Here is a 13,809-nt window from a genome sequence, read left to right on the forward strand (position 1 = left end):
CGGGTATTCCCGCAGGGACGAGCCGCGACCCGCCCGCCGGCACCGCCGTCCCGGTGCCTCTGCCAGGCTGTGGCGCTGCCGGCGCGGGAGCTGCTGGGTGCACGGCACTGCCGGGATCGGCGCCTCTGGGAAATCCCTGCAGGTCGACGCTTGCCCGTCGGAGCATCCTCAGGTGTGCGGAGCCAACTTGAGCTCTCTGGGTGAGAGTGGTGGCGGTGTGGGAGGACTGTGCCCTCCTCGGTGCTCTGGGAAGTGCCGATACTGGGGAAAAGAAAATAAACAAGCAGCATCTGTTGGCAGTTGTAAAAGGGCTGGCTTGTTTCTTTTTACATGTTAGGGCCCTCTGTTTTAATTTTGCTTGTAGTATGTCAGAAAATACAACTTTATAGAACATGTTTTTTAAATCTTAAATAAAACTACCTCAGTTATAGATCAGTAGGAGGAGGATTTTTCCTTAACTAGTCAGGTACGTTTCAAGAAAATTAATTCACTCGGTGATTTCAGTAGGAAAGAGAGAGTGAATAAAAATACTGGCAAGACTGCTGAAGTTATCTGTAAATAGAATGGACAGAATACATGGTGGGTGTTATTTTTTAACGTGAACATTTTCGTGAAGCTTCCATGCTGTTTACAAAAATGGATTACTTGGATTTCTGACCAAGTGCCTACAGTGTAAACAGGTGCAGATGATGGCAATTTACTGTAGTATTTGCAGCAATAATCAAATCAGTTTGAAGTCATGGCTGTATGGAAGACTCAAAAAGGGAGGGGTATTTATTCACTTAAGGCCTTGTCACCATTCCACATTTATATGTAACCATTAAGAAATGAATTTTATATTGTTAATCAATGTAGAAGGTATAATTAACTTATAGATAATTACTGCATTTTTGAGACTCCGGGTACATAAGCACGTTTGGAAGGACTGGGTGTAGGATAATAGTGCTTTATTCCAAGTTAGAAAGTGGCAAAAGCAGTATGTCTTGAATGTCTTCAGTTTTACTTGTGAACAGGAATTTAAAAACAAGCAAAAATACACAATTAAAACTTTGGCTGTTCTGACAGTTCCTCTAGGCCCGTTGCCGGCCATAAAGTTGTTTCGTGTAGTGAATTTTGGCTGCTGCTTGATGTCTAAATTCCCTTTATGTGTCTTCAAGCATCTGTTAGCATCCATTTCTCAGTTTTGAGAAACATGTAGCTAACAATAGTGCTCATTGCATTAGCTCTGCAGAGAGATTTTCAGGCCCTTTATCAGCTGTTCACATATCATTTATTACTTAGAAAATCAAGTTGCCATGACTTTCTTGCTGCAGAAGTTCTTTATTGACAGTCTTAACTATTTCCTTAAGATGGTATCATTTGCTCACCAAGTCGCTGGATTTGAGGAAAAAAATGTGGATATACCAGAAAAAAAGACAACTCCCAGTTTTACTGAAACTGGTCCACAGATACATTTTTGAATGGTATGCAGTTACTGTGGTTCCCTCTCCCTATGTGAGAGATAGGAAAATTTGTGCAATCTGGGAGGAATTTCAGTTGAAATAGCATTTTTCTTTAAATGTATTACCAAATGATGTAATATACTGCATTAACTTCTTGTTAACTTGTCTAGCCAGGTTGAAAGTATTGTTAATCTGCAGCTGAAAACTGTTTACCAGCCAATGTGTTCTTAAATCACTGCTTGAAGTTCTGTGGAGTAATTGCTGGTAACTCTTAACAGCTGAGAAAGTTTGTTTATGCTAACTGCTAAGAAGGTAGTGTTTTGTGAATTTTCAAGCACTGGTGTTTGTTAAGGCTTGGAACCCCTATATAATTTAATCACTCCTGGCTCTTTAATACAGAATTTTGTTATCAGATTTATGGAGACAAGCTTTGGGAAACGATCCTGTCTCTTTTTTTTTTTTTTTTTTTTTGCATGCAGGATTATGCTTTCCTATTGAAAAATTGTTTATTAAAATTGGTTGTGGATAACAATATTTGTCTGAATTTGGTGAGAAACATGCCCATATTATTCTCTCTGTACATTCAAGGTAAATAAGGAAAGATTTTTTTAAAAATGGCCTCTGCTGGATTTTTTTGTCGTTGTTGTTTATAATATGGTGAATAGAGAGTGTGCCCAGCAACTGGCTGGAATATTTTGGAATATGATGAATAGGAGGTGTTCCCAGTAACTGGCTGGCCATGACACATAGTTTCTTCCCCTAGCAGGAGAAACTTGGCTGGACCTACTTTGAAGGTGGTTTTATAGCTCATCTATCTTAGCCTGAATCTGAGCAGCACTCATGGCAGTGAGCTCCTGCCAGGCCAGTTGACAGAGTCTGCTCCTGTTCATCACAGAGCTGAATTTGCTTTATGAAGTGATAGGAAAATGTGTGATTTAATACTTACAAATAAAAAAAGAAGTGGCTGTGGTTGGTATTCTACCTTTTGAACACAATTTTCCTGCTGTTGCTGGGCAGCAATCCTGTACCCTGGAGCAGATACTTTTTTACATTACAAGTAGATGCCAGTAGTTGACACAGGATTTTACCATGAAGAACTGTATTATGGCTTAATATGCCATTAGAATATTGGAGCAAATGTGGATTTCGGTAGGTGTAATATTGATATCTTTTGAAATACTAGAATTCATGTTGAGATCCACCTTTAATTCACTTGTAGTGTTTCTGAGAATATTGCATTATTTAATTTGTTCCCTTAAATCATATTTAAAACTATGTGCTTGCATACAAAATATCAGCTTTTGACCTGCTTTACCCAAGCAAACCCCCTTTGTTTTTGTTATTTTCATTGTGTGTCTAACAAAAACATGCTTAGGAGATAGAGGTGGTTGTGTGGGGAAAGGGGCAGGGCCAAACACCTTTGATTACCTTAGTGCCAGAAACACTTCTCTGTGTGTCTTCAGGCTCCCATTCACTGTTGCTTGGCCTAGTGGATGTATTTGAAAAATTTAAGGAGAGCAGGAGAGAAGTGTTTTTCACATGATTCCCAGGGCTGTCTCAGGAAGTGAGAGATGTTTTCAGAAAACCCAAGAAATTTACCTTTTCACTTGCATGTAACTGAGTTTTTATCAAATCATTTCAATCACATTACGGGTCTCTGGAGATATCAGCTGTGGCGCAGTGTTGGCAAATGTCTGGTGTCAGGCTTGGAATACTGATTTGAGCTCTCTTCCTTCTCTTTCAAGTGTTCGGTTGAGTCAGCTCACAACATAGCCACAGGTTTGTTCAAGTATAAATGAAAGTCCTTCCTGTTGCAGAGTGTGGGAAGGGACAGCAAGTAGCTTCAAACAAGCATTCTATGCCCAAGCCACAGCAGCAGAGTGGGGGTGGGGACTTGGGTATGCATCTGAATTTGCTCAGTTTGGTGAAATTTAAGTAAGGGTGAAACTACATTTTTCTTTTGCAATGAATTAGCTGTTGCCATTGCTCTGTATATTGTATGCACATGTTTATCAATAAGTGCAAGACCTTTTTTTGCTTGTGCTACTAAGTGGTAGTAGCACTGTCTAGGATCAGAGGTTAGGCCATTATGGGTCTAACAAGTAGTCCTTTCTTAGATGTGCTTCATTTCTTAGACAGAGAACTTCAAGATAGTACTTACATGTTCTTCTCACCCCGATGACACTGATGAAGAACAAGTAAATGAGCAATGCCAAAATGGAAAGAATTTTTAGAATTTGGGACTGTAGAGCTTGCTGGATGTTTGAAGCAGGTAGTTAGCTCCTTTGTGGATGGATGCCCATCAGGAGCCACTTGAATGCTAATCATTCCGGGGGCCAATTCGCCAGCTGAGTTCCAAATGTGCACATAACTCTTCTTGGGATGATTATGTTGTTCTTCTTAATGTATCTGCCTTAAGCAAGGCAACCTCAAATAGTGGAACGACACTGGTGCTGTTACCTGAATGTTGTATTTAAAAGCTGTTTACTCAAACTTTGTCAAGTCTGAAGTCATAGCTGGGTGCCTATGGAATAGTTACTGGTAATGTTCCCTGCTGGAGTGTGTTGCTGTGGGAATGAGATCAAAAAAACATTAGGGGGTGGTATGTGGATACTAGGGTGAAAAAATGTGTAGGAGGGTAATACACAAATAGAGATCAGCAGAGTTATTTCCAAGCTTTGTCCAAGTGTGTTGGTATCCTGTGAAAAAGAAAAGTGGGAGCAAGATAGTGAGGTATCAAAAGCATTTGAGGGGAAAAAGTGCTTGAGACTGGAAGCTGGGTTTTGGTGTTATCTTAGGATAGGTTCTTTTCTTTTGACTGTTACTGGATCTTTTTTTTTAATGTACTTTAAGTGAGATCACAGTGTTTATGTAAACCTGAAGATCACTATTTGTTTTGAGTAGACACATCTGTGTTGGGTGGAAGAAGAAAAGAGTCCGTTGTAGGAGACCAAAACCCTAGATTCCAGAGGAAACTGAAGGTCTCTACGGAACTCCTGTCATCTGACAGATATAGTAATTCACTAGGAATATTCAAGTCACGAACAAAAAAATGCCAGATCACTCCTGTAATCTGGCAACATTTAAATAGGTCTCCCTCCAAAAAGTGCAGTGCTGTTTCTGACAATCTTGACTGTAGCTTGGAAAAAAATTTCTCAGCATGCTGGTTTTTCTAGCCTGACTGCTGTTCTGAGCTGCCACTGTTGTAGTTTTATGCGTACTGTGGAACAGCAGATGCCAGATTATCCAGCCAGCCCTTGGAGCTGTAACAAGGTTAGAATGCTCAACTAAATATTTATTCTTTTTTTGTAGGAATTGACAAGTCAGTATAATGAGTTGCTGTGTTAATGTAGTGGATACAAGGAATACCAGGTGTTCTCTTTTATGGCTGCTTGCAAGTTAAACCAGATCTGATTGTGTACTTTCTTTTCTTTTCACCTGGCTCTCACTTTCTTCCCCAGCAGCTGCCCTGGTACTCTGACTTAAGTTCACATAGCTGCCTGGAGTTTGAGAAAGTTGCTCTTCGCTGTGAGTATCACTGTGTACAGCTCTAGCACTCAGAGCTGATGTCAGGGCATTAGAAAATGAGAAGAAGCCGAGATGTTGGCTCCTGGATTCCTGTAGAGTTCTGTGGCTGTGCCCAGCCTTAGCACAATGAAGGGGAAACTCTGACTGTGCAGTGTGCAACAGTGAAGGACTCAAGGGGGGCTCAGAACCACCCCTGCTGTTCTGAGCTGTAGCAACCAATTAAAAACTTGACACTTCACCTGAATTCTCTCCTGAGTTAAGGTCCCACAATTAAACATGCAGCTCTTTATGAAGTAAATTTAAACACTTACTAACTGGAGTTCTAGTAGATGTGTTCTGAGTTAAAATCTTCATGGGATAGACAGGTGGATAAAACTGCATTTTTTTCATGGCTTAAGAAATGTTTTTTTTTTAATGCAGAAATGGAATACCATGGGAATTTTTGTAGAATTCAGGGTTCCTGGATTTGTTTTTATTTGCTAGGAGGTTATCCAGTTCAGAAGGAGCATGTGCTTTGTTTGGCTGTTGTAAATGATCAGAGTGCCTTAGGTGGTTAAAGGATGAGTCCCTAATCTATCTATGAAATGTTTCCCTTGGGAACTTGTATTAATGTCAACTCTGCTGCTTGTGTATGGTTATCAGGATTACTATTCTCAGTTAAAGAAAATAGAGCATGTGAATATTTTTAGCTGTGCTTAATCTTTCTTCTGTGAGAAAGCACTGGTTTTGTTGCAAGCTTTAGCTCTACAGAGGTTCTCATTGAAGAAATAGTACAGCTTGGAAGCTTTCTTAGCTGTGTTTTAAAAATACTTTCTGCACGTTTATTTGATTTTCATTTCTCTGCTGGAAATAGAGCTCCTTGGTTTGGAATCTTATTTAATAATAGACAAACAAACCTCTCTTTCCCAAACAATGCAAACAGTTGCTCTGTTAAATAAGAAATGTTGTGAGCTTTTATTTTCCTCCAACAGAAAGAGTCAAAAAACCTCCAGCAAGGAGAACACCATCCTATCTCAAAAGAACATCATTAGAAATAATGCATATTTTTCTTTGAAATCAAATCAATTTTCACTCTAATATTCCTGAGTTATTGATATATTGATTTAACAATCTTTTTTTTTTATGGGCCTTGGTTTTCTGTTGAGAATTATTTTTCCCTTTTGATATTTTACCTTGCTTTAATGTCAAACCTTCAGATGGATTTTCTTCCAAAGACTGAAGCTCTTCTATACACGGGGCTTGACAGGTAACTTTTAAATGTTTTGTAGTGGGAAGAGCATAAGCATTTTCAGCTCTCCCCTTAGTACAGACTTCCCATTGACAAAGTTTTCTGGAGGAACTGCTTCTTCTATTCTTTTCACAAAATGAATTGCAAATTTTTTTTTTCATTCAGTTTGACTGTTCCATGTTTTGTTTGGGTTTTTTGTCCGTCTGTGTGCCCTCCCTGGTGTTCCCCATCCCCCATTGATGTGCTGGGATCTTTGCTGAATTAAGTGAGTTAAATAAGAATGTTCAAGGAAATAGGACCATCAGTAGGGTAGCAATGGAAGCTTTGTGTTTCTATTGCCCCGAAACCTTTTATGTGTACATATTAAAGTAATTTGAAGGGCATTAGGGAAGAATATGGTGTGTTGAGTTTGGTTTGTGGCTTTTTTGTCATTCACTAGTTTGCCATTTGTTTAAGTATCATTGTATTGCTCTTGACTTTTGTAAAACCTACATCAGTCCTTTTGTACTGTCAAACTAGGCTGACAAAACAACTGGGCGTAATATTGCAGGTATAGGATAATCTACTGGGCTGGCTACTGTTTAACTGTTCTTGTGACAGCAATGTTGAAAGCCCTTTTTATGAGGAATAATGCTTTGTCTCTGATCTAGTAAAAAAAAAGGAGCCAAAATATCTGTTAGTAACAAAGTTGAAAAAACAAATGTTTACAACTTGTCATGCTGGGTTGTAACCCTTTGAGGCAAAGATGAAGTATTTCTTTCCTTACTAGCAGCTATGGACTTAAACCTTCTTTCGCATTAAAAATTAATGTTGTGCAGAATCAGAAATGTAACCATTCTGGCTTTGAGAACATGGAAATTATTTGCATGGATGGATGGTTTTTTTACTTCTTTAGTTAGTAAGACAAACAAGGTGTGTGTTAGTTGATGACAACAGTGTAATAGGTGGAATTTCCAGAGGTAGAATTTCTGATGACTTTCAGGCATCTTTGTAAAATCAGAAATTCAACCTATGCAAAAAAATTGGGCTTTAATTTTTAAATTTTTTAAAAAAAAATTTTAAATTCAGAATCTTTAACTCCACATAGATCAGGTACCATTATATGTTGAAAGTTGTTCCTAGGTTCCCAACTTTAATTTCTGAAGAGTTACTGCTTTTTCCGTTTACCCTCCCAAGTCTCCAGACACAAACCCTTCTGTATCCTCTGCTGGTCTCTGATTCATGGTCTCTTTCTTCCACTTGCCTGCAATTTTGATCCTTTCCTTCCACCCACATTACAAATCAGCCTCACTAATTCCATCCTTGGCACCCTCCTTAAGCTATATTTACTTCATTCAGTTTTTAAAGTACTCACTGCTTGGAGAAAGTTTCTTTTTGCTGAATCTTCAATAAGTTTGTAATTCTACAGCTACTAGTAAAGAAAGATGTACTTAATTTTTGCTTGAAGGGGTAAGAACCCAGCAAGTTGAGTGGATCTTTTAGGATTCTGGCTTTGTGCATTCTTTTAAATCTTCAGATTTAAAAGGAGCTTGATCTTTCCATATGTTTGTTGTTTTGTTGGAGTTTTTTTTCTTTTTTTCCCCCTGCTCCCATTCTGCCTTTATCTAATTCCTCTTCCCCGACTTCACTCTGAAAATATAAACTCTTCTTTTTGTAAATGTGCTTTTGTGTTTAAATATTGTGTATTCTGTTTTACCTAGTTCAGTGCATCTTATTCCCTTGTACTTACATGGGCATGGAGAATATTTTCACTACACTGTTGAAGGGGAGAAGGGTTTCCCAGGCCCTTTTATGTGGCACTTTAAAGTGAAGTCATTGACTGTCTTTGCAGTTTCCGATCTCATCTGCTTGCTTATCTATGGTTGAGTAATGCCTTGGACATTGCGGGACTCGAAGCTGAGGTCTTAAGGCAGGCAGTGATAGCTAGAGACATAAAGTAGGATGGTTTTTTTTCTTTATTCAAGTAAGTTAAGAGTTTACCTATGACTTTGTTGGGCCAGTAGTAGTAATTTTATTCATGTATTATATGCTGTCCTTTCTCAGAATTTGATACATGTATCTATAATTTCACATCTGCATGATAGGTTATCAGGACATTTGTTGTAGAAATGAATGGGTCAGATGTGTCTTTACTCCTTCAGCTTCTTAATGCTTCTCTCTTGTTTCCTGGTGGTTGATTGGGGTTTTTTTGGGAGTAGGGAGAGGGCTCTGGTTTTCTGCTGGGTGATATGTGCAGGGATCAGAGGATTTTGGAATCTAGATAATTTTTGTGGTTTATTTTGATGGTTCTTTTGCAGCGCAGGGCACAAAATCCCCCCTTGCAGGTGTTGTTGAGATATTCTCAATACATCATGCAATGCTTCTTCACTTTCATAGAAAAGCAAGGTGAAAATGTAGAAGATGAGGAAAACCAAAGCATTTTATAAGCACTTCTTCAGAGCTGGTTGTCAATAGTGAGGGTATAAAAGAGAATCTGAAGAGGCTTATTTTGGAAAAGTAATAAGGATCTGACATCACTGTCTGAACTGTTGGAATCTGTCTTATTTCTAAGCATCTTTCTTTGGCTGTTCTCATATTTCCACTGCCCAAACATTCTTACAAACTTTCCAGTCTTCCTCCCAAAATACACTGCTGTAATGCATCTTTATCCATAAATCTTAAGTTAATAAAGGAGGAGAGAAACACAATGAATTGTAAATGTTAAATTTACAATTAAACCTTGAAAGTATATAATGATTTATTTTAGAAAAAAAAATGGGGATTTGGTACTATGATCGTTTTAGAAATACTCAAATCAATCAGTTCTTTTTTTTTTTTTTTTTGATGATGTTCTTTAAGATACTGCTTATAGGCGCCTATTGTTAGGTTTTCTTCCTGCTTTTTCTTACCCCAACATTTTCCTGGATTTTGTAGTTATAATATGTAAAGCCTGCTAGCTAACAGGTTTACAGGAATTTTTTTTTTTGAAGACTGCTTGCCAGTGTTTAATCCAGAATAAGATTTTATGTTAAAATTGGGACTGTTTGGAAATAATGGCACATAACATAAATGCTGAGATTTTATCCTATACTATGTCAAGCAGTATTTCATGCGTGTTGAGTGTAGATGGAGTCTTTGAAATTATTTGGTACCCTGACTGAGTGGTTTTGTGGAAAGATCTCTGTAGTGTTGGTCACCACTCTGCCCCTCTGCATAAGAGACAGCTGTCCTGCATTCTGTCTGCACTAGAGAAGAGCAGCTGGATATTCCTTCACATTTCCTGAATGAAATCTGTGTATTCTCTGATAGGTTGATGCTGCCTCTTCCTGCTCATGGTGTGGAGTTGGATGGTAGGAAATGACGTGTCCGGTGAATTGTTTATTTTGTAAAAATGTTTGTCAGAGCCACTTGGAAGAGCTGTAACAACTTAAGGTAGAAATGCCCTTGCAAAATTCTACCCTGGTTCATTGAGAAGTGTGCAATTAATTTGCCAATAATGTACTCTCAGAAAGGAAAAATAGTTGAGTGTGTAAAGAGTTCTTCTGTTACAGGAAAACAAAAGCTCCAAGTTTAGAAGTATTTTATAATGTTTTAACTTTCATTTAAAAATAATTTTAAAAGCCTAATGAGATCTGGAAAACTCTGTCTATACTTACAGGCCTTTCCCACATCCTGTCACATCATATTTCACATCTCAGTCATACACTGACTGTTTCCTTGAGTGAGTTTGTGGTATCATGTGAATATATGCTCAACATGGTCAAAAGATCTCCTGTCTTGTCTGCAAAAGACCACATGATCCTTTATCAAAGACAAGAGGGCACAGCTAAACATGGCATAGCATTAGTTGCAATTGTGAACAGTCATTTAACTCAACTCATTAAAAAACTTTTGGATTCTGATGAGAAAATGAGATCCATCAAAAAATGGGAGTCACATTTTCAAACTGTCGTAGGTGTGCCAGTATTGTGCACCAGTATTGTGTACCATTGTGTTTACCAGTGACTTTGATTAACAAATACTTTCACTTAAATATTTAAGTGACAGTGAGAAAGAAGTGACTCTTTATGAGAAAGTGATTCTTTCAAAGATCTGACACTGGACATGGATTCAGATTCTTCCCCTTCCCCCCATTTTTTTTTGTTTGTTTGGGTTTTGATAGTCATTGAATAATTAACAGAGGTTGCATACCTCTCTCCCTCCCTTAGGGACTCTCTAGGTAGAAGGAAGTTTGTGTTGCTTGTTCTAAATTGAGTAGGTTTGCTGCTGCTGTTGAGGTGGTGGATTCAGGTTGTTGCAACTTCATGTCCTCTTCTTCAATCAGAAGAAGCCAGTGATAGGTTACTGGTAATCAAATCATGGAAATCTGGGGTAGTTCCTTTTTGTGTTTTTAATGTTAGATAAGGCTTTTCTTTGTCTGTATTCATCTTAGGATACTGTAGTTTGGGATGTTTTTGAAGTGTCAGCTTTCAATTTTTGTATCCAAGGAGAGCCTTTCTGCTTTAAGCTAATGGCATTATGCTAGTGAATTTGTATCCATGTAATAAAAATTTAAAATATTCTGATAATTGTCATTTTATGTGTGTCAAAAAACCAGTGGGATGGCCATTAGCCACAATTTCAGTCTCTTCTCTGATATGAAGCCAGAGTTCTTTCCAGGGATTTCCTCCTTTGGGAGGCATTCAAAACCCAACCCGTATTTACTGGGAGAGAGAAAATGTGGTACTTGGGGGAGGTCGATGCGCTTTAAGTAACTGACACTTAGAGTTTTACTCTGCAGAGTGAGGGTGAACTTTTGAAAAGTTCACAGATTTGCAACTGAGTTTTAGTGCTCCCTTGTTTACGTCTTGTTCTGCTTCTATGATCTGTATAGATAGCTGTTCATGAACTTTTTGTCCACATTGACTGCTCTGGTTTTCCACTTCTTAGCTTCAGTTTACATTCTATAAAGTACTGATCTGCTGCAGTTAAGTGTGGGGAAATCATGACAAATTTTGGAGATTTTAGCAAATAAACTCTCTGCAACTTGCCCCAGACCTAGCTCCTGCCGCTAAGGACACTCTGGTCAAGGTGGTATTCTGATCTGCATCCTTGTCACTTTGGCGGCTTCTGCTGTATGGTGTTGGCAGTAATTTTGCCTGTTCTTTGCCCCTACCACAGGGTTTTTTCTGACCAGACAAATCCAAGGTTCTCTGTTGCTCTTGAATCAGTGTCATTAACTTCTAAATAAGAAGTTTGCCCTGTATTGGTATTAGTAATTGTCTTTTTGTTTCCACTGAGACTGTGCTGACACGCAGTTTACCACTTTCTTGAGGATAAATGGATAAAAAATGTGGATGTGTTACCAGATGTAGCTAGCAAAAGTTTCCTCATTTTATAAGTTTTAGTGGTTTAATGTATTCAATAAGCAAGAATTTCTTCTAACACTTTAGAACAAATAAAGTGGTTAAGAGTTATGCACTCTTGATCTTTCTATTTCTAAAGTGTGACAACATGTGAATGGCATGTACATGAGTTACTGCATGGTTACAGAGTATGAGCATGTAAATCATTCAAAATGCTATTTGGCTGGTTACTTTCATGGGCAAGAATGTGGAAAGTACTGCATTTCTGACAGGATTCCGACTGTTGTGATAACACAGGATACAGAATTAATAAGTAATCTGTGTTATGTCTGATCAAATGTTTTAGACATATATTCTTTTAGGCATTTTACAGAGGTTTGGTGTTATATTCAGGAAAAACTTCTAAATCCAGGAAGAACTTAGAGATGGTTTCAGATATCAGGAATTTGTGTGTTTTACAGGCTTTAGGAGATCTGGCAGCTTAGATATTTTTGTCCTTTCCTTTGGAATCCAGGAAGTAAGAAAACCCTTTTTGTCTGAATTTTCTTGGGTGGTTTTTTACATGACTTCTTGAGTGGGAGAAGTGTGTTACTTTATTTGGTTAACGTTTATAAACTGAAGTCACATTGTGCCAAAACTCACAGTAAACATCTATGTACTCTGTAGATCAGGTAGGTACCATGTAAGAATGTTCGTAAGGAAAGAACCAGGAAGGTAAAATGCTGCTATGTTGAAGGGTGCTGTTTCTTATAATGACAAGGCACTCAGTTATGGGGACTCTGATTAATAAAGCATGTAGACAAAGTGCCCAGCTGTACTGTAAGATGAAAACAGGATGTTGGTTGTATTGCTGCAGGACTGCTGTATAAATCAAAGGATATGCTGTTATTGCTGTTTAAGGAAGCTGTACTCCCTTAGAGTAGTTCTGTATATAAAAGAATGGTAATTGCTGTGCTTATCAAGGACTGGCAGTTCTCCTTTTCCAATTGTGACCTGGTGAATCCACCTCTAGCTCATGACTTAAAGCCTTGCCAGTTATTTTAATCCCCTATTCAATAGAACAAACAGAATGGGGTTATTTTTATCTGTTTATTATTGCTTAGAACAACCCCTTTGCTATACTTAAGTCAAAGGTGATTTTACTGAAGAGGATGTGAAATATTTCCCCAGTGCCTGTTAAACCCTGCTGGTTCAAGCTGTATCCAGTCAGTTGTGGCATCTGGAAATGGCCAGTTGGCTTTCTCCCTGTGCCGGTGTCCTTGCTGGGTTTTTTTGCATTCACTTATAGCTTCTTTAAATTTTTGTTTGATAGCCTAAGCTGTTTTTGGTTTGTTCTCATACTCTCTTTTAAAAGACTTCTTTGCCCTGTTTGTAATGTTCTACTGTTTCTTAATGCCAACTAGAATGCTGTTGCCTTTGTTTTTAAAATTAATTTAATAGTTTTTATGCTTCTAAGCACCACATCCACATATACTTACTCTCCTCAAGAAGAAGGTTTGCCAAAATATTTTCCTTCCTTTGATTTCTACCAGTTTATTTTTGTCTTCAGGGGCATCATAGAATTACTTGGCTTGGAAGCGACCTTTGAAGATCTTCTAGGGCAACCCCCATGGCAGATCTGTAGGGCACTGTAGGATGGCCTAGATCATTATTTAGGAAATACAAGTAAGTTTTTCTCAGGCAGAATTAGCTGAATCTGGAACAACAGTAAGTACCTGGATAAAGGCTGAATTGGTATTCCTGTGATATACTTAATGTCCTTATAGAAATTTTTTTGGAAAAGTCCTCAAAGCCGGAACTATTTTGGTAGAGTGATTTTAGCATAACAGTTTGCACTGAGTAGAGTGTTGTCATCCTCTTAGCATTTGTACTCAAATGCACAGTTAGCCTCCCTGCAGTAAGAATCCTGACCATGAATCAGATGGGAAACCATGCTGCTGATGGAAGCAGAGGAACAGAGAAAGAAAGGGAAAAGGCAGCAATGGTGAGTCAGTTGTGCAGTACTGTAAGGGAAAGCAGATATAATTCGTTCCTGAAAAAATCTTCACATGGCACAAACTTAATATAGTTTTAGTATCAATTATGCTTTATACTGAAACATAAATTCATCTTTCAAATGCATAGTTGTCATGAAGTTTGATACTTATAATGACTACTCCATTGTTTACCATCACTTACCTACATTTAACTGAAGTTCTGTGAGGGAAGGATGTTGCAGGAACTTTGCAGGCTTATGTAGGCAGCTGTGTTTAGGCTCTCAAGGTACCTATTGGTACCTCCTTTTCAT

General features: G+C 38.2%; 1 protein-coding gene across 1 annotated transcript in view; it reads left to right on the forward strand.

The window, feature by feature from the left end:
• The first annotated feature begins 4,919 nt into the window (after positions 1-4,919).
• COBLL1 (cordon-bleu WH2 repeat protein like 1) overlaps positions 4,920-13,809 on the forward strand; it is a 78,426-nt gene continuing 69,536 nt past the window's right edge. Inside the window, exon 1 of the mRNA XM_017735756.1 lies at positions 4,920-4,970. The gene's annotated coding sequence lies outside the window, so the exon portion shown is untranslated. The remainder of the gene's footprint in view (positions 4,971-13,809) is intronic.

The sequence above is a fragment of the Corvus brachyrhynchos genome, unplaced genomic scaffold (genome assembly GCF_000691975.1).
Source record: "Corvus brachyrhynchos isolate BGI_N302 unplaced genomic scaffold, ASM69197v1 scaffold255, whole genome shotgun sequence".
Lineage (NCBI taxonomy): Eukaryota > Metazoa > Chordata > Aves > Passeriformes > Corvidae > Corvus > Corvus brachyrhynchos.